The following is a 20964-nucleotide window of genomic DNA, read 5'->3' as shown; positions in this document are numbered from 1 at the left end:
TTTGTCACAGTTTGCGAGATTTTACCATGGTCAAGCACATGTTGGGGGAGACGCAATGATCAGGTTGTTCAAAATTGATTGGTTCAATCTGAAATTCAGACAAGCTGCAGAGGTTATCTGTCACAGGTGCATCATCTGTCAACAGATGAATGCCGGAAAAGGAACTGTGGTGAATTTGAGCCACATTGGGAGAGCAGGAGGTCCATTTAGCAGAATGCAAATGGATTTTATTGAGATGCCTGTGTGTGGAGGTCTGAGGTACGTGTTGGTGATTGTGTGCATTTTCGGTCACTGGATTGAAGCTTACCCTACACGTAGAAATGACAGTCTCACGGTAGCGAAGCTGTTGCTTAGGGAGTTGATACCACATTTTGGGTTTCCGATCTCTTTAGAATCAGATAGGGGAAGACACTTCGACAATGAGGTGATTAAGCTCTTGTGTGCTGCATTGAACATTGAACAGAAGTTGTACTGTAGCTATCGCCCTGAAGCATCAGGACTGGTGGAGCAGATGAATGTTACCTTGAAGTCGAGAATGGCAAAAATGTGCGCAGCTACAAATTTTAAATAGCCGGATGCATTGCCCTTAGTGTTGATGTCAATGAGAAACCCACCTGACAAGAAAACAGGACTGTCTCCTCATGAAATTCATATGGGCCGAGCAATGAGATTGTCCGCAGTGCCTGCAAATGTTCTTGTGAATATCACGGATGATATGGTGTTGGACTACTGCAAGGGTCTGGCTGACGTGGTCCGCTCTTTCTCTCACCAGGTGGAGGTTACCACATTGCCACCGATAAGTGATCCAGGTCACACCCTGAAAGCCGGTGACTGGGTTGTTGTCAAGAAACACGTGTGGAAGTCGTGTTTGGAGCCACGTTGGAAGGGGCCATATCAAGTAATACTGGCAACTACTACTGCTGTGAAATGCGCAGGACTTCCTAATTGGATCCATGCCAGTCACACAAAGAAGGTGACTTGTCCAACTGATGAGGAACTTGAATTGTCTAAAGCAACAGCTGCAGAGAAGGAAGTATCAGGGCCGGAGAGTAATCAAAGGGGAACTGAGACTGAAGGAGAGCCTGTTGAGGACGGCTTAGTCACTCAAACAGCAAACGAGTTCCAGAGGGGTGACAGTGAGCCTATCTCAACTGAGGCACCTGGAGAACCGACCCGGAGAGAGGTTCTCCCAGAAGCAGATGAATACGGGTTTGAAGTTGAACCCCTAACAGACCCTGAGGGCGAAGAAGGTGAAGCAGAAGGAGGTCAAAGTGTTCTGACTCCTCCTGAGCCACTTGCAGATCCATCAAGAGAAAACACCAAAGCCAAGAGGAGGGAACTGGTCAACATCCTGAAAGGTCAAGCAGAAAGAAAACACTTAAAGGAGATAACTGGCCGGAGCCAGAAGCTGTAAGGGAGAAAGTGATCCCTAACGAAGCAATAGAAGAAGAAGTTGATACAACCAGGAAAGAAGATCTCAGTGAAGGAGAGTTGCAAGGTGATCGCAAACTGAAAAGAAAGGGGGTTGCAAACAGAAGGTACGCAGGTCCTGAATGGGCATATGCAACATCAGCTGAATGGCAACAAGAATTCTTGGCATTCTGTTTTGATCGATAAATTCCAGGTCAATATTACGGCACCTGAATTAGACGCTAGAAAGAGACTGTGTTAAATTGAAATTAAATAAGCTGAAAAGCTGTGAGAGAAAAGAGACTGATAAATTACCGGATGTGACACTGTTAACCTGAATTGACTCTGAAAACCGATTATGACAAGCTGCTGACCTGATTTGACAAAGGGTCCGGGGAGTGAGTGAAACGCTGTAAATACTTGCCAAGAGAGAGACTTTGCTCGAGAGAAAAAAAAAAAGCTTTTAGATCATCCTCAAGTTGATTGTTTGCTTTATATTATTCTGCTCTCTGATTCTTTACAGATCATGAGTCACATTAGGGATAATAGTTATAAGGGTAGAACTCGTGCATGTTTGACTGTTGGTGTGGGAATTATGTGTGTGATAGTGATAATAGCTGTAATTGTGGGAATGTCATTGGTGGATAAAAGTGTGACTAACAATGCTTCAATTTCTGAGACTGTTACACTAACACCATAGGAGAAGTTTTAGCAGGATACGAAATATTTGCTTGAGGGAACTAATACGAAAAGGGAACTATCTACTAATGTCTTCTATTGCCTGTTGAATGAGTATGTTGATACAATGGATGTGAAGAATTGCTATGTGTCCACAAAGATTCCTTCGTCAGTACAAGAAGGGGTTACTTACCATAGTTTGCCGCTTACTTGCGGAATAAGCTGTAGTTTGCTATTAACTACATTCTATGATCAAGAACATGTTCAGTACTTCTACTCTAATTTAGATGTAGTATTTTCTTTTGTGCCTATCATTGAATTCCTGAATAAAATAGCTAAAGAAAATAGCATAAAAATAGTTAGGGTTTATTTGAGCCAACACTGACATTAGGAACAGCTTACTCGCACCGCAATAATCTAACTTGCTTACTAACGCATGTAGAGAAGAGCTTCTTAGATCACACTGCTGATAGAAACAAAGCATTAAAGGAAAAGCTAGAAAAGGGATTAGAAAAACGCACGTTTGCAAATGATTATGCTTACCCTGCAATAAAGACACAGGGTAAATTAGCTATAGATGCATTACACGTAGGAAAGCTTTGTATATATAGGCCGAAATCTGATCATGACACTTTATTTGTGGGAACGAGTGAGTGCAGACATGTGTTTTTGTTTCAGAGTAGATGGACATTCATGTTAAATAGGCAGGATCCAGCGATCCCTGGGATCTATTACATATGTGGACTTAATGCTTATTACCGTCTTCCAAAGGGATGGTATGGGACATGTTATTTGGGAATTGTTTTTCCAAAGATCTACCAAATTGGTGACTTAAAGCAACTTCCTAAAATGTCTGAATTACATCATACTAGGCAAAAGAGAGAAACAGCAGCTGCTGTTGTAGGTGATATATTTGGAGCCATAATTCCTTCAGTGGGGGTTATCTTAAACTCCATAAAGATTAAAAAGTTGTCTACTATTGTGGATAACATGCTGACAAACTTCACAGGGGCTATACTCCTGATGGATACTGAACTTGCTGCAGAGAGGACTCTTCAAAAACTGCTTGCTTTAGACATTCTTTTAGCGCAGAGTGGCGGAGTCTGTAAAATGCTTAATGAGCGCCACTGTTGTGCATTTATTCCAGACAATAGTAATAAGATTAGAGGCATGCTTACTAACCTAACAAGAGACAGTACAGATTTGAAGGAGATGAAAGACCCTGGAGTCTGGGAAAAGGTTGGAAAGGGATTTGGTAAAGTGGGAAACTGGTTTAAAGACATTTGGAATGGGATATTGGGAAAAAAAATGCAAGGGAAATTGATTGTCCTAGTTTGTTTATTTGGACTATGGTTAACATGTGAAATTGGAAAAGGAATAAAGAAAAAATTGGCAAAACGTAAAAAAAAGAAAGAGGAAAAGAAAAAGGAGAAAATGTTCAAAGAAATTTGGGAAAAATCAAGAAGAATATGAAATGTGTGAGCTAAGAAGTGAAAGGTTGTGAAGGGAAAGGTTTTGTGTGATGACAAGTGTCATCAGAGGAGGGACTGAGGGAGCGTAGCTTTTATACTCAAAATTAACATGACATGTTTATGAACTAATGCATAATAATGCTGCATAGAAATTGTATTAAATGGGTTTCTGCTAAACATGCGCTTGAAATGTGCCCACGGGGAGTGGCCTCCAACGTATACAATGATGAATGAAACTGACTAATGATGTAGAATTAATGTGTTAATATATGATTTTATACTAATATTAAGGGTTATATGCTAAAGTTCTGCAAATAAATCATTAGGCCTTAGTTAGCATGAGTCAAGGCCTAGCTGCCCGGTTTCATATTAAATGTGTTTTTCTAACGTACAGTGTGCTGACTTGCTGAAGGACATGAACTCGTACTTTTCCAAAAGCTAGAAGATGAGTGTAACCGTAGTAGATCCGTTCTCATGAAATTCGACTTGTTGAAGGAAACATTTTTGCTGAATGCAACAGCGTAGACTTGTTACAGGTACAAGGTCGCCTAAACCGGTACAGACAATGGAACCACTGACTAGGGATGCGAAAAGGACCACGAGAGTATGAAATCATACCGGACATTCTACCCGTTGGAGACGTCAATCACAAGAACCAATAAACTACGTGAGAACTATTATGGGGTGACAATTTTGATGAAATCACTGGAAACCTATTGGATGAAGATAGTGGAGTGCCAACCCTACCCAATTAGAAATTAGGGGACTATAAAACAGAAAAGGGATAAAAACCTTTGACCCGAGGAGCCAATGAGGAGATGCCATTGCGAACTTTTGCTATGACCCAGACACTTTGTCACTCTGCCTAGAGACATTGCTGTTTGACTCTTCAAACCATCCTCACCTTATCTTGCCCGATTCTATACTTTACCTCCTTATGAGGGAAGTACCCTTTATCCCGCCTTATCGAACTTTGCTGTGTTTCTTGAATGATGGCGAACCAACTGATGTCCTGAGGACGAAGATTGACTCTGTATGCTGACCCATTCCGGAGGGTAACTATATTATGACGAAATGTAATTGTCTGTTTGCTTTTCCTTTCTAGGTACCAACTGCTTCTTTTGACAGAGACCTTAGTTAGAGCTTTTCCAAATTGATGTTGCTAAATTGTTTTGCATGAAGCCCAACATGCCAGTGCTAATTCGAGGTTAGTTAAGGAGTACACTAAACAGACGCAAATAGACAAATGACTGAATCTATGCTTTGTTGAAAAACGTGCTAATAATACTCTGCTGAGGTTATCCATGTTGACATCGTGCTATGTTCTAATGTTTGTGATCTTTGCTTTGATGAAATCTTATACGAGTTACCACATTATGACAATGCTGATGTGTTTCATGGTTTTGAGACTAATAAACTAACTAGTAGAATTGTAATCAATAGGGAATAAACATCATAAAAATCATACTAAACTGGTGTGATTATTCATGACTAGAAGTTCATGGTGGTTTCTGAGTCTCATTAATGTAATTGATTAATCTGAATTGTGTTGTTATGGTGAATATTGATGACATTATTGACTTATTTATTGACATGATGGTCAGTTATCTCGTCCTAAGGTGTCTTCAGTCAGGGTCAAAAGATTAATTGGCCTAAAACGAGACCCAGAGTGAATAAATTTGTCATAAAGGGACACGTTATCACTGGCAAACAGAAACCAGAGCCCGGGATCGGCGCTGAGAGGCTGAGTGCGCTGGGAAGGAAAGTACCCCCTCTCCAAAATAGATGAGGACGTGTGGCATTAAGAAATTATACCGGCATGCCGATGAATGCCAAGAAGTCTGCAAACGCCCAATTATGTACCTTGTTTTGGACAAAGTCTTTAGCTTTGACCCGGGAGGGCCATTGCTATCTGTGTTCAAGGGTTGGAGAGGGCATGGCACCCTACCATTCACTTGGGTAAAAAGGACAGTACAGATTCCAAAAGGGAAGACAGTACAAGAATCCTTTTGAGTTAAAGTTTAATTTTTGAGGAACTATTTATTAGGTGTCTGTTTGCATGTTCAATCACTCAAAATGAAGGCTGCCAAAGGCTGAAGTGGGTTGCTCCATTCACCTATATTTTGTGGTGGGGGGAGCAATATCTGAGTGAAATTTGAACAGATCAATGGCAAAAGAGGGTTGATTGAGAGTCTATATATAGGTATGTATGTTTATATAATATGCTTTGGAAGCCATGATGCTAGCAAGCCAACTAAGGCTGTCTATAGCCAGATCTAAAAGTTTTTTACTCCAGATTAGGGGGGTCATTAGTTATTTGTTTTTCAAAAACACATTTCCGCTTTTGTAGTTTGTTTTTAAAAAAGCAATAATGTTGGGTGAATGGCCACCAGAAAGATGACAGCCGCACAACTTGCAGTGTCTTCAGAGGAACCACTGCCATGGCACAGATGTCACTGCTCGTTTGGCGGTGATCTGTAAATATGGTGGAGACAGAGGCCAAACGACCTCTGCCATCCTGGCAGATAGGCAGGATACCAATCAAACTGTAAATCATCCCCTAAATGAAGGCTTAATATACTGTTGTACACATGGAAAAGTAACAGATTATCTAAGGGAACATGTATTTGATTCTCAAACAAAAATGAATGTCATCAAAGACTTGCTAAAGGACTCGCAAGACCACTAGCAAATAAAGTCGAGCCTACCTATGGCAAAGCATATACAGCATTTAAAAACTATCTAACCAGTGCTTAGTCTGAGTACCCTATGTCTGTAGTAAAATAACACATTAAGGGGGTCATTTTGACCTCGGCGGTCTTTTTCCAAGACCGCCGAGGGACAGCCGTGCGGAAGACCGCCAGTGGTGGCGGTTTGCCGCTCGCCCTGTTATGACCGTTGGCACCTCTCCGTCCTTTTACGGACGGAGAGCCGCCAACAGCCATACTGGCGGGCGGCGGGGAAGTGGAGGTTGCTCCACCTCCACCGCCACGCCAACAGAACCCAGCCCAGCAAATCACATCCTGCGATTCGGCGTGGCAGTGTTCTGTTGGCGGTGTGGTGTCGGCGGAGCAGCGGCTATGGCCCCCGTCCCCTTCCGGAGGATCGTCGGACCAGGTAAGTTGATCGTCTGTGAGGGGAGGGGGGTGTTGTGTGTTGTGTGCGTGCGTGGGGTGTGCGTGTGTGTATGTAGAGGGGGTGTGTGAGTGCGTGTATGTTTGCGGGGGTGTTGTGTGTATGGGAATGAGTGCGTGTATGTCTCTAGGTATGTCTGTATGGATGTGTGCATGTATGTTTGAATATGGATGTGCGTGTCTGACTGCGTGTGTGGATGTTTGCATGTATGTCGGTGTGTGTGCATGTATGTGTGTTGGTGGTGCCTGTGTGCATGTCGTGTGTGTATGAGTGTTGTTATGTTGGGGGTCGGGTGGGGAGGGGGGTCTTGCCACCTTTGGGGGGTGGCAGGGGTGGTGGGGGGTAGGGGAGGGAGTCAGAGTGGGGGAGACCCCTATCAGTGCCAGGGAAGGAATTCACTGGCACTGTTAGTGCTTACCGCCATGGGTTTCATAGCAGTTTGAAACCGCATGAAATCCATGGCTGTAAGCCGGGTCAAAATACCGGCGGCAGTATAGTGACGTCCGCAGGGCTGGAGACCCTGGTCTCCAGCCCGGCGGGCAGAACAGAGAACTGTCGGATGACCATGGCGGTAACCGCCATGGTCATAATACAAAAAAAAAAGGCCGGCAGCCTGTTGGCGGTCTTACCGCCGCTTCTCCGCCTTCCGCCAGGGTCATAATGACCCCCATAATCATTTAACAAACAAATTAAAGTGTCTCAAAGAACCACAAGAAAAGTATAAGGCGAAAAGAGATCTACCATTATGGGTAGCCATGGTGCTTATGTGGAAATCAGCCTACAGGGCTGTATAAGCAGTTCACTTGCCTTAGAGAAGAGTGGCAACTTTCCATGTTGAATTTGCTATTGTTCATTCACCAATATGGCATCCCTAACCTTTGTTGTACTATTTCCCTTTGTTAAAGCTGAATTTCTTAATGAATATTCATGTATTTTGAGTGTTGGATTTGCAAAGAAAATGTATTCACTTAGAGAAAAATAATGCATGCATTTGAAGGTGCGCCCACTAGAGTGGCTGTCAAGGTTCACAAAGTGTGATTATTAATGGCTTATTAATATGAAATGTTGAGCTTTTGTTTGATTAACGTAGTAATATGTCATATTAAGGGTTATGCGTTATGTATTAGCTTTATTAATTGTAGGCTTTCACTTAGCGAGGTCTTGGGCCTAGGTGCACGGTCACATGTCAAGCTGCATTTTTGCCGACTTATAAAATGTATGCTTAGAGAATTAAATTGTGATTTTCCACTGTGCTGACCAAGTGCTCACAGCTGAAAGTCGTTCTCATGAGAAACTGCTTGCTAGAAGATGTACTTGCTAGTGAAACAATGTATATCGTAGTATGTGTAAAACTGACCTTCCCAGGAGAAGAGAATGGATGCACTGACTGGAGTATAAGCTGCAACAATATTGATACCTGACAAGCCAAATGACGAGAGTGGGAGAAGAGGAGCCAATCATCAACATGTTAACCATGTAGTAGTAGAATTGTACATTTGAGGTTTTAGTTTAATTGGACTAAATGTAAGCATGCAATTCCTTGGCCAATTAGGGTGTGGGATGTAGTTTTAGGAAATCTGACTTAGCCAGACCGCACAGAGAGAAGAGAGGGCCATTAGCTATATTCTTTCGAACTCCTTTGCTTTTTCAGAACTTTGATGCTGAATCCCGATGTCCTGCCGACTGAACTGATGTCCTATTGATGAAGACTGTCACAGCTTTCTGAACCATGTGGAGTACAGGTATACTGACAATGTTACAGATTGTTTGTTGTTAGGTTTTTGTTGTTAGGTACCAACTGCTATTTTGATAGAGCCGTAGTTAGATGTTTTTCCAAATTTGTGTGACTAAATTGTTTTTGCATGAAGCCCAAACATGCAATTCTAATCTGATGTTAGTTAGGGTTCTCACTAATGAAGTTTGCTACATGTAAATAACAGTTGATGTCTTCTCCTTGCTGAATCTAAATGTGTTATATTGTTTACACAGTTATTCTTGCTAGTAATTTGTACTGTAACCTTAGAATGTGTAGTAGCCCAAGCTTTGATTAGATTGCGATTCTTTCACCGCGTTGGTCAGCCAGTGTTGTTTCTGTATGTTTATCATTTGATTATGACACTAAGTTACGTGACATTAGCATTGTTAATATAGGGAAATAAACATTCTAACTTTTAGATAATGGTGTGGTCATTCATGGCCGGGAGGTATTGGTGTGTTAAAATTACTGATTCACATTGATTATTGATGTCATTGATTGTTGGTGTTATTGATCTGTATTGGTACGGGATATATGGTGGAAAAAACTTGAAGCGCAGTCAAAAGGTCCATAGGCCTAGACGCGGCTCCCTTGTATGTTTACTTAATAAGGTCTGACGCGCTAACACCTTCTCGGTTCCCTCCAGTGGTTAATTTGTAAATAAAAAAGGGCTGGTGCCCAAAACTCTCCTTTGAAACACGCAGCTGCTGCAATTATATGTGCACCCAGAGACCTTTGAGGGAGCGTAATCCTAACACCATCTCAAGCCTTTTTCATCCATTTACAGACACTCCCTGCCTCTTCAGCTCACTCCTGCAGCTTTCTGCTTTCCCTCTTTGTGACACTTTGCCGTCTTTCTTTGCTCCGTCTTTTCCATATATGTCTTTTGCTCGCCTTAATTGCCTGATGCAGAAAAATAAGTGCCGGCCCTCAAAAATAAGTGCTGTTGCCCCCCCACTGGCAATCACCGCCATAAATTAAGCACTGGTTCCCTCATTATCTTTTTGCCTGGACATTGATTTTGGCTCAGAATTATGATATGCTTTTGTTTGGTGCCTTGACCAGTTGCCTGAACTCTGTCTTTCACCAACTTGGTATTGTTTGGTGCACAGTTGCATGAACTCTGACTGTCCCTTGGATTACACTTTTGCAATGGTTGCTGTTTTTGGTCTTCTGCTTCCTCCCTTAATTCCAGTTTGTTTTTGTCCCGGAATTTCGGCAATGATGTTACCAGCTTTCTTCTGCTGTGGTTTAGGTGTACTGTAGCCATCCTTTACAATGTTGTGTACATTTGACATTCACATTTGAAAACGCTATAGTGAATTAGGGTTCAATGGCGAGCTCAGCTCCGCTGACGGAGCTAACAGTGTGGGATTTGCCAAAAACACTGTTAGCCCCCGCCAGCGGAGCAGAGCTCACCGCATGTACACTGCTGCCCAGTTATGGGCCACACAGCAAAAGCACAGGTAGTCTGCGCAAAGAGCCAGGCCGCAGCGCAGAACCCATATAAGTCCTCGTTTTTTCTTTAATGTACACACTGGTGCACAAGCAGCCTGAAACAACACTCAATTCAGGCCAGGGCAGTAGGCAGCAAAAGGTGCCATTACAGGCCTGTTGTGCACCGGTCTGCTCCGTGTGCAGGGCAGGCTGGTTTTAGGGCTATTGGGTAGTTTACTTTTTAGGGGCAGGGAGTCAGGGTAGTTTCTTTTTTTTCAGGACTCAGGGTGGGTGGGGTTGTCGGGGTAGTTTAGTTTTATGGGACAGGGGTAGGTGGTGGGGGTAAGTTGGGAATTAGAGTGGGGTATTTTTGGGCCTCAGGGCGGGTGGGGGTTGCATGACAGTGGCAAGTAACCATGGTATTGTGTGTATTGACATGCCATGTGTGAATCATGGCAATACATTTTGACTCAAGTTGCTGCTGAAATGTGCAGATCATTAGCACTAGGGAAGATGGCTTGAAAATGCCATCTTGCCACCAGTGCAGGCAGAACAGTGGCTAGGCAAGATATGACTTTTCCCATTAGGAGGCCTAGTTGGTTGTGATGCAGGCAGACCCAGGTCTTTGTTGTATATGTGACTGGAGTCATCATGTGTTTAGATCCGTGTGAATGTGTCTGCTGCCAATACAAATCTGGTGATGCATCTTGAATACTTGTCATACATAGTAGTTAAGGTGTTATTCTAGTCCTCCAACATTTCATCTTGGGTTAGCAAGTCAAGATGCAGCTATGTTGACAGGTACATCTGTAATTTGGGCATGATATGTGCTTGATCAGTCCCATGTGAGTATACTTCATGTGAGAATCAACAAACAAGGGTTTTTGTACAAGTGGCCCCTGTGCCGGTGTTTAAAGGTAGAGTTACAGGGCCTATTGGGTTTTGCAGTCATGTCACTTCCTCTACTTCCCAACACAATGGACAAGAGAGCACAGGGCTGTGAGGCAAGTAACAGTAATAGAGCCTCCTGGCCTCAGCCGTCATGTCACTTCCTGTACTGCACACACAATCCAAATGTGACCCCCCCCCCCCAGGTGAGTAGACTTTATTTCTGGTTTACCAAGCAATGGTATTTGGACAAGAGAACACTGGGCTGGTACGTGGATTTACAGACACAGTGGCCTTCTGGCCTTAGCAGTCATGTCACTCCCTCTAATTCCCACATTTGAACGAATGTTATCCTCCCAAGTGAGTGAAGCTAATTTGTGATTTGCCAAACAGGGGTATGTGGACAAGTGTCCACTGGGCTGGTGTTTTGAATTAGTGAAACAGTGCCTCCTGGGAGTTGCAGTCAGGTCACTCTTTCTACTACACACACTATACAAATGGTATCCCTCCAGGTGAGTAAACCTAATTTGAGAGGTCACTAACATTATTTGGACAAGTGAACACTGGGCTGGTGATTGGAGTTAGAGAAACAGTGCCTCCTGGGAGTTGCAGTCAGGTCAATCTCTCGACTTCCCATACTATACAAATTGTATCCTCAAAGGTGAGTACACTCCAATAGAGAGTTAAGACACAGGGATAAATGGGCATGTGCACAGTGGGCTGCTGGTTGCTGTTACAGAAGCAGTGCCTCCTGAGAGATGAGTCAGGTAACTCTCTCTAGTACACACACTATACAAATATTTGCCCCCCCCCAGGTGAGTAAACTTCATTTGAGAGTTCACTAACAGTTGTATTGGGCCAAGTGACCACCGGGCTGGTGTTTGGAGTTAGTGGGACAGTGCCTCTTGGGAATTGCTGTCTAGCCACTCTCTATAGTATACACCATATAAATGTTGTACATTACAAATCTGGATGCAGACTGAATTTCGGTTTGGTCATACAGTTACTTGTTGAGACATACCATGGGTCCTGGGATTATTTTTACACATAGAAAGATTTACAGGCCCCATTTGGACCAATGGCATGTGACAGACCTTAATAGTTAGGCCATTGGGTCCAACAATACAGATTGACAGTGTTTACACTCAGATACTCTGAGTATTGAATGCTGGTGGGGTACATGAACAAGACAGTGGATAAAGGTGAGCTGTGATTATTCATGGCACAGCATTTTGGTGACATTTGTTTGTATTGTAATTTACCAGATTCCACCCCTCCCCCCCAGGTATTGCTGTCAAGCCCTCAGGATGCAGAATGGCCAGGACCAGGGAAAGAGATGTAATGGGGCACTGGGAGGGTCACCGCCAGTCTTCTTAGCCTGTAGATGGTGTCTGGAGACCAGGTAACGGACCTCGCGCTGAGGTCATTCCATCTCTTCCTGATGTCCTCCTTTGTGCGCAGGGTGATGCCTACTGCATTGACTCTGTCAACTACCTTGTCCCACAGATCCATTTTCCTACTGAGAGGAGTGTGCTGGACTTCTGCTCCAAACAATTGTGTCTATTCTTATGATTTCATCCACCACGACTCTTAACTCATCCTCAGAAAAACATGGTTTTTCAACCATGACATGGTGGGAATTAAAAGAAAAATGGGTGGCAGGGGCTCACTATAGAGGGGAAGTGCAAAAGGGGTGTGAATGGAGAAAAGTGTGTGCAGGGTGTTCAATGGGATGATGAAAAGAGGGGTGCCTAATCTTTGTGTGCACAGTTTACTTCCACAGGGACCTGGCATCTACATTTACTTGCCATGCCTGGAACTCCCCTTTTACTACATGTAAGTCCCCCCTAATGTAGGCCCTACCAAGCACTATGGGCAGGGTGCTAGGTATGTAGGAGACATGGCATGTGTCTGGTTGTGTGGGCTGTCCTGGTAGTGGCAAACAGCCTATTTGGTTTCTCACTGCTGTGATTCCTGCCTTGCTTATAGGATTGCATTGGAAATGCCCTGCCTTATGTCTAGGGTATATTGTTTGATCTATGAGGGGTAGTGTAGGCATGTTTGGTATGGATGTGATGGTAGTGAGAAATGCTGCTTACTGGTGTAGGTGGATTTTGTATTACCATTATAGAAATGCCACTTCTAGAAAGTGAGCATTTCTCTGTGCTTATGACTCTGGTGTTTTGCAGCTTGACTCCAATTTGTGTCTGGGACAGAGTGACAGCTGTGCTTTGTGCATACTTTTTGGACAGCCTGTACACAGGGAGAGTGGAAGTGTCACAGAGATGTACCTGCATATTGAATGGTCTTCCTGGGCTGAGAGAAGGGGAGGCGGGGGACACCTGCATTTGTAAAGGCTGTGCCCTGGTCTTACACAAAGGGCGTGTTTACCCCCAACTGATGTCTGGAGCCTGTGCTGCAGGAGAGAAGGGACATTCCTAGAACCAGTTGGAACCGGTTGGAACCTCTTCTCCCCCTCTTTGTGAAAGCTTGTGAAAAACTGAGTATAAGTACAGGGTTTTCTCCCCATGTTAGGAGATATTCTTGAACTACTGACTCGGACACAGGATGCTGCTGGAGGGACTCACCAGGAACCACCTTGGGCTGCTGCTGTTATGCTGACTTATGACCTGCTGGGTCACTAGGAGAAACTGCCTCTGCTTGCAAACCTTTGTGCTGGCCTCTTTGCTTTGCCCTGCCATCCTGTGCTCCCTTTCACTGACTCCAGGGGCTGGGTGGTGTTCCCCGCCCGTTCACCTGCAATCTTTTCAGAGCGCTTTATTCCCTGCCAGAGGAGCACTTTATGGTGGAGAGGAAAAGCGCGCCCTGAGCGCTTCCCTTGTAGGGGGATAGCGCGTTCCAAGCACTCTTTGGGGAATACCAAAGAGCGACCTGAGCTCTTTACTGCCCTGCAACGGAGCATGTCTGGAGCGGCTCCACTGTTTGATTATCCCTGAATCACTGTGGCGACCCGGGTGGGTCTAGTGCATCTGACTGCGCTTCATGCTTTGCCCCTGGGGGACTGGAGCGCTGTGAGGAGTGCCCCGGGAAACAGGCAGGCACCAACTTTGAGCAGAATCACCGCTACGGCCTGGGGATTACAAATAAAACATTTGAGTACCAGATCCGGTGTGGGCGAGTGCATAGGATTGGCCTCAGGAGGGAGAGAGACCTGAGCAGAGGTCCCTCCCATTCCCTGGGCCTCCCCAGGGCCTGCAACACCAGTGTACCATGCTCAGGGGGAGATGCGTGGTCCCCTGAGGCGCAAGAGGCTGCAAGAATCTCTCTCCTCTCACCGGGCATCAAGAATGCCATGACGAAGGCTTCGCCCAGCAGAGACGGTGTGGAAGGGGCACCCCATGAGCAGGATGTGGGGATGCAAGGGTAAGTCCCTCCTCCTCGGTCGCTGTGTGAGTAGCATGAATGCTCCAAACATTCCTTTTCTTGAGATCTTCCCACGAGAGCTGCTCGTGGCCTCCAGGGGCCATTGGGGCAATTTGCGCCCCCTCTTGGCAGTTCTTCGTGCGAGGTCTCCCAAGAGGATAGGAGGGGGGGGGTGCCGCCCCTCTCTCTCACCCGTGTTCAGACAGCTTGCGGGGTGGGAGGGAAACCTCAACAGATGTCCCGTCCCTACAAAGCCGGTTTTGGGACCCCACCTTAATTCTGAAGGAGTGTGGGAGATCCCCTCATGTGGCCCCAGGGACTTGGCCTATGAGATGGTAAGGAATGCTTCAAGGTTCTGGGCATTCCTGGGAATGTAATGACTTTTGCACACATAATGTTTACTGTACATTTTGAGATACTGCCTGACCTTTCTGGAGACATGTGTTTCCTAGGACAAATGCAATTTCTGATGATATGTTTTCATGACTTGCAATGTGTTCCCTGATGGTCCTTTTATGGACATTTTTACGTGTTTTACCACGATATGTGCATTTTAGCTATGATTACCTGACTACTGCTTATGTTGCAGGATAACCAGTAACCTATGTGTTGTATGTGACTACTGCTGGCTTTTGCAGAGTAATAGTACTGTGTAATGTTCTGACAACTGCTTGGGTAGCAGGGTATTACTGACATATTGTGTTTGGTCTAATGATGTTGTGTACAATACAGTTTATTTTTATGTAACCTGGTGTTGTGTTTCCTTTGTGGAGGGGATAGGGCATCATCATGTGTTGTTTCTAACATTTACCGTAAAAGAACATTACAAAATCAGACTAAAACTGAAACAACCAAGGAGTATAAGCTATGTTAAGCAAGACAATTAGACAATTAAATCAACAATATAATAGGCACACTAATTTAAATAACTAATGGGTCCAGCAGAATGGTCGCCACGAAGATGGCAGTCACCCTGCCAGGGGTTTGAAAGATGGGCTTTCCCATCCGTCAAGCTCATAATCGGCCCCAAAATGAGGAGCCTTTCCTTTTACTTGATTACCTAAACAATGAGAAACAAAACCCAATATTCTCATCAGCAAACAACTTACTAAAACTATCCCATTGTCCAACCTGGGAGAGGGATAGGACAATCAAAATATGTATCAAATCATTCACTCAAATATACAGCATACATAGTGAATAGAATATCAAAACACAAATATCCCATTTTATGTGCCCTAATACCACATAAACAAAGCAGCACTTACTACAACATCTTACACAACATTAAACATAAAACAAATAAATACTACCTCAAAAATAATCATAGACTTTGTGTAAGCCATTATTCAAACCATTTTGAAAATGTGCCCTCATACAGCAATACAAGACTGTTACTATTATTTCACCTCCAACAGTCTGTACTAAGAATATGCTACAGTGAATTTGCCTTTGAAATATAATAAATGATAGCAATAGCCTAATATTACAGGTAGCTAACCACTACAATGGACTATTAGAAAGCCCTTTCTGCTAACAAAATGAAGACAAACTAAGCCCCCTAATGGACTGTTTCAAAGACACCTAGGCTGGCAGACTGCATGGCTTATGACACAGACTCCAACCCAAAATCCAAATATCATCGTGAAATGTTTATGACAGCACCTTGGCACAGGAAGCCAGCATGCAATGGAAGGATGGCACAATATCTTTGAATCTATAGTGGGCAGAGCCCAACCTACGCTGTACAAGTTTATAGAAGCATTACAAAAAGACCAAAGCTATCAACAACTACAAATGGTGAAAATGTTAGCCAAATTGCCCACAAATGAACAAAATGCTACAATTTAAAGTCAAACTCTTCATAAATAACAAAGAAATTCATTACTTACAGCCTTGTTACGAGGCTGCCAGCCTTGTGGTGGCGTGTGGACCGCCGCACTTCAGGCAGTCCAACCGCCATATTATGACCCTGATGGTCAGACTGCCAGGGGACCGCTGCCACTGTCAGGAACAAGGTTCCCGATGGTGTGGTGGTGGTCCGAGTCATGCTCGGACAAGGCAGTGCTCAGTTCAGCTGTGCCGTGCTTATCACGATTCCAGTTTCCACCAGCCTTTTCATGGTGGGGAGCTTGCCATGAAAAGGCAGGTGGAAACACAGTGCTGGGGGCCCCCTTCCCAGAGTCCTCAGAATATACATTGTCTGCTACGGTAGACAGAGTGTATTCTGAGGATGCTGGGAGCACCCTCTGTGCAATGACATTGGCCTCAGCTCCATGAGGAGCCAAGGACAATGCTGCCACTCGTTTTCCCAAACAAACACAAAGGATGGATGAGATGCAGAACCAATCAAACATTCACCCGCAGTCACAGATCTGAGTTTAACCCATCAATTCTTTAGCTCACCATGCCACCCCAGTTTGGACCCAGCCAAATGCAAATCAGTGATGACCCTTACCCCATAGGAATAGTCCAGCCCAAACTGCCAGGCTAAGTCCTCCCTGGACCGGAAACAAGCACCATGGAACAGGTTTCAATGTACCAACCTTCATCAGCCAGTCTAGCTTGAATCCAGTGGCATAGTGAGCCCGGGACCCACATCTGGGCATAACTGGCGCACTTAGGGTGCCAAAAGCAAACAAACACATATGATAGATGAAATGCGGAAGCAATCAAACATTCACCCCCAGTCACCAACTCGGTTTAATCCATCAATTCTCTTGCTCACCATGCCTCCCCAGTTTGGACCAACGATACGCAAATCAGCCTTGACCCTGTCCCCCATGGGAACAGTCCAGCCCGAACTGCCAGGCCAATACCTCCATGAACCACAAACAAGCATCCTGGGACCGGTTTCAAGTTATCACCCTTCATCAGCCAGGCCAGCTCAAATCCAGTGGCATAGTGAGCCCGGGACCCAAGCCTGGGCATACCCAGTGCACTAAGGAAACCAGAATCAAACAAACACAAATGATGGACGGACTGCAGAACCAATTAAACATTCACCGCTAGTCACAGATCTGGGTTTAACCCATCAATTATTTTGGTGACCACGCCACCCCAGTTTGGACCCAGTCATGTGCAAATCAAGTCTTGACCCTGTTCCCCACGGAAACAGTCCAGCCCAATCTGCCAGGCCAGGTTCTCCCTGGAATGGAAACAAGCATCCTGGGACCGGTTTCAGGGTCTCACCCTTCATCAGCCAGGCTAGCTTGTATCCAGTGGCATAGTGAGCCCAGGACCCCCGTTTGATTTCAGAGGTTTCCTCCGGTCAGTGAGGTACTGGGTTTTTCAGAACCGGTACTGATCCGGTAACCCAGCGGTGCCAGGGTACACCCAAAGACCTCGGCTACTTTCCTGATTCAGACCACAGAAACTCAGAGTCTTCTAGGTGAAGTCAAAGATCGAATTTATTGGCTGCAGCTAAGTAACAAGCGTCCTAGAAGTACAACAGCACGGTTTGCATGTTCTCAGGAGACTGTGTTTCAATGCAAAGTCAGGTTTCCTTATATACAGTTTTTTAAGCTTCAGGCAAACATTCTTGACATTTTGGTTGGTCATTCACATGTTTTCACTACAAAGGAAAAAACAGTAATATGATGAAACCTCATATTTCATGTCATCCAACCCATAATAAATTACCCGGCAAGGCCTAGTATTTTACATCAGATAAGTGTGGACCCCCAATAAAAACGGGCACCTCCCCCTCGTAAAGTAAGAAGAAGAAAAGAGCAGGTGCAGGTGTGAGCAAGATTAGGCAGGGTGTGTGAGCGATAATAAGGGTTTTATGGCATGGTGTGCCTTGATGCTATCTGATTCGGCCACTGGGAGAGGGACTGACCAAACAGGTTTGGCCTGAGGCAATGGTTCCAGCTTGCCCAGGTCAGAGAAAAGTCAATCAAGGTGTACGTGTCCTTGGAATCAAATCTGACTGTATTATAAGCCTATGTGAGGGCAACTTTTAAAAATGGCTGCCGTGTATAAAATGGGAGCCACGAGTGCAGGACGAAAATGGCGATTTCGAGGTGAAAACGCTGCTGCAATTGAGCGAAAATGCTCATGCTTAGTGTACTAGTCATTATCGGTCTTTTGATACTAAAATCGTACTGCTGTGGCAAAGTAAATTACATGGGTCCAGAATTTTTAGAACCACAAACCCTCCTTTTGCCCTTACATAGGCAATAAACCTATTCTCATGCTAATCTGAGTCCAGGTCTATGTTTATAAGGCCATGGAGATGTTGCTGGAGTAAAATTCTAGTACTTGGTAACTCTCTCTGGACAAGTCTCCTCGAACATGAAGTAGCACAAAAGGCCACATATGGCAGGACAAAATAAGGAATACCTCTATCTGCAGTAGGTGGCATAAAATCACACACCCAACAATTAGTGATGTTCACTACTAACTAGTGTTGATGCAGAAGCTGTACAAAAGAATTGCTTACGAATTCTGATCTTCTAACCTGCTCATGTTCAGGAAAAGGGTGAAAAGAGTGCAAAGAAACAATAGTAGGAAAAGACATAGGTTGGGAAGTGGGTGCAGAAGTCAATTGAGTAGAGAAAAACAATCCCACCCATAAATGACAACGTCATGTTTAAAAGACACTAGAAAACACGTTATTAAGAACATATAGACAACGGGAGAAAGTAGTGACCACTAGTACAAATGAAATAATAATTTTTCACAACCCTAACCAAAAAGCAAATCCTAAAATTATCTAGTAACATTTTTAGGGCTCCTCTGCATTTCAGTAATTTTTGTATGTTCAGGTGGAACAGTGGTGACTCTCATCAATGCTCTAAGGTGAAAAGGGGGTACTCTTTCCACGGAAAATGGACTTTATTCTGCTTTTACTAAACAGAATAGTACTTTAAAACAATGCCAGCAAAACAATCAGTCTCCTAACACCTAGTCTATACAATCACACGGAAACCTCTTGTGAAACCAACTATGCCCAGAGTCCGTTCAAAAAGCCTCTCTGGCAGGCTTCTATTGTCCATCAAATTTTCTTTTGTTGTTTTCTTTCGCATGGGCCTCTCAATTCAGGCCTCTTCGCGAGAAAAGTACTGCTTAGTTGGAGTGCCCTGCTGGCAAACACCCACAGCTCACTCGAAAGTCTCAATGTCTTAAAGCAATGCACCAGTGTCTCTCCTCTGTGGCAGACACTACAAACAATGTGCTCTTCATTGATCAAGGGCACAAATCATCTCGTGCAGACCCAAGCACCATTAATTGGGAAGTAGCTCAAGCTCAGCAGCACTTTCAGACTCCAACAATCATTATTTAGTGTCAGAGGACGCTCAAGCTGCTCTTTCAGGGGCACCACAATATAGTGCCTTTTTCCAAACTTGAAATCTCCGGTGCACTGCCCTTCTTCCGTTGGAGCAAAGAAAAGGGGGTGTGTGGCCAAAACTCAGGCCAAGGGGCTCAAGGGATTGCACACTGTCAGAGGTTACCAGCACATGACAGGTAGAGAAATGAAACCTCATAACAGCTCTGCCATCAACAACAGGAATCCTTCTCTTTAGCTCCTTTACACTGAAACTTTGGCTCTGCGATGTCCAACGCCGTCTGATGGAGCAAGTACGATACCATGCGCTGGCGATCGCTGTCCAGCTTTGCTACTTTCTGGGTGCTGAGACTGTAGGGCCAAGACGTCCGTCTTTCATCTGTAGCTGTCACTGATGGGAATTAGGCTTAAATCAATGTCCTGCAGGTTATTATGACTTGATACCCGCAGAATCTAGTGACGTAGGAAATGTGCCACAGTTGTTAGTTTCCTTCAATTTAGTACAAAAACAGTTCATGGTTTTTAACAAGGGGACTGCAAGCAGGTGGTCTGCAATCTTCAAAGGAGTATCCATACACCATGGGCATAAAATACAAAGACAAAGGCAGAAGGGCAAAACAGGGTCTCTAGCATCTTTAATTGGGTTCTCTCCATTATTCTCTGCCATCTATAGCTACATGAGAATTCTATCTGAATGGATTTCCTCACACAGTGGCATTGTCTAATGGGGTAAACACATATTTTCCTCAATGATTAAGTCTAGGTGTTCCTCCTTACCTTAGAACATCTTAATAGAGAAATCACATGATACCAATTATCAGGGACATGTAGAAAACTTCCTTTAAAAACTGTGCATCAGGTGCACTATGCAATACACAGGCTAATAGTCAAATGTGCAAACAAAAAGACAAGAACTAGAGGGTCCTGATATTTGCATGATTAGGACACATCTGATCCCACCAAAAATTAAAGTAGCAGGAACAGAAGGGAACCGAAAACCAAATTAAAATAGACATTGAAAATTCGTCATGTTCAAAAAGGTAAACATAAGATATCTCCTATTGAGATGGAAAACTTGTCTTACTATAATATTGAGTCAGTTAACCAGTCTATCGCTACCCTGACAGTCAGGCTGGAAAACATTGAAGCAGGCCTAAGGCAAATTCTTGAAAACCAGTCTGGTCATACCAAAGGGAATTATACATAACATGGGGGTCCCTGGTACATCACTGCAGTCTGGAAATGTGAACCTGAACAATACATCAACAATAATAAAAGGGCTGACTGGTGAAAGGAATTCGAAAAAGAGAAATGGGACTAGGACGTAGCTAAAATCTCAATAACTAAGCATGATGCGACATTGGTCAGGGGAAGTAACAAAAGAAAAAATCTATAGGAAGAACAAAAAAAATGATTTGGGTGATAGTCAGGCATGTGACACAACACCAAGAGTACGGGTGATACACAAAGGCCAAAGTTACACAAATTTTAACTCTACCGTTGGCGACTACACC

This window comes from Pleurodeles waltl, chromosome 4_2, assembly GCF_031143425.1.
Source record: "Pleurodeles waltl isolate 20211129_DDA chromosome 4_2, aPleWal1.hap1.20221129, whole genome shotgun sequence".
Lineage (NCBI taxonomy): Eukaryota > Metazoa > Chordata > Amphibia > Caudata > Salamandridae > Pleurodeles > Pleurodeles waltl.
The sequence above is the reverse complement of the archived record's forward strand: the minus strand, read 5'-3'. Positions refer to the sequence as shown.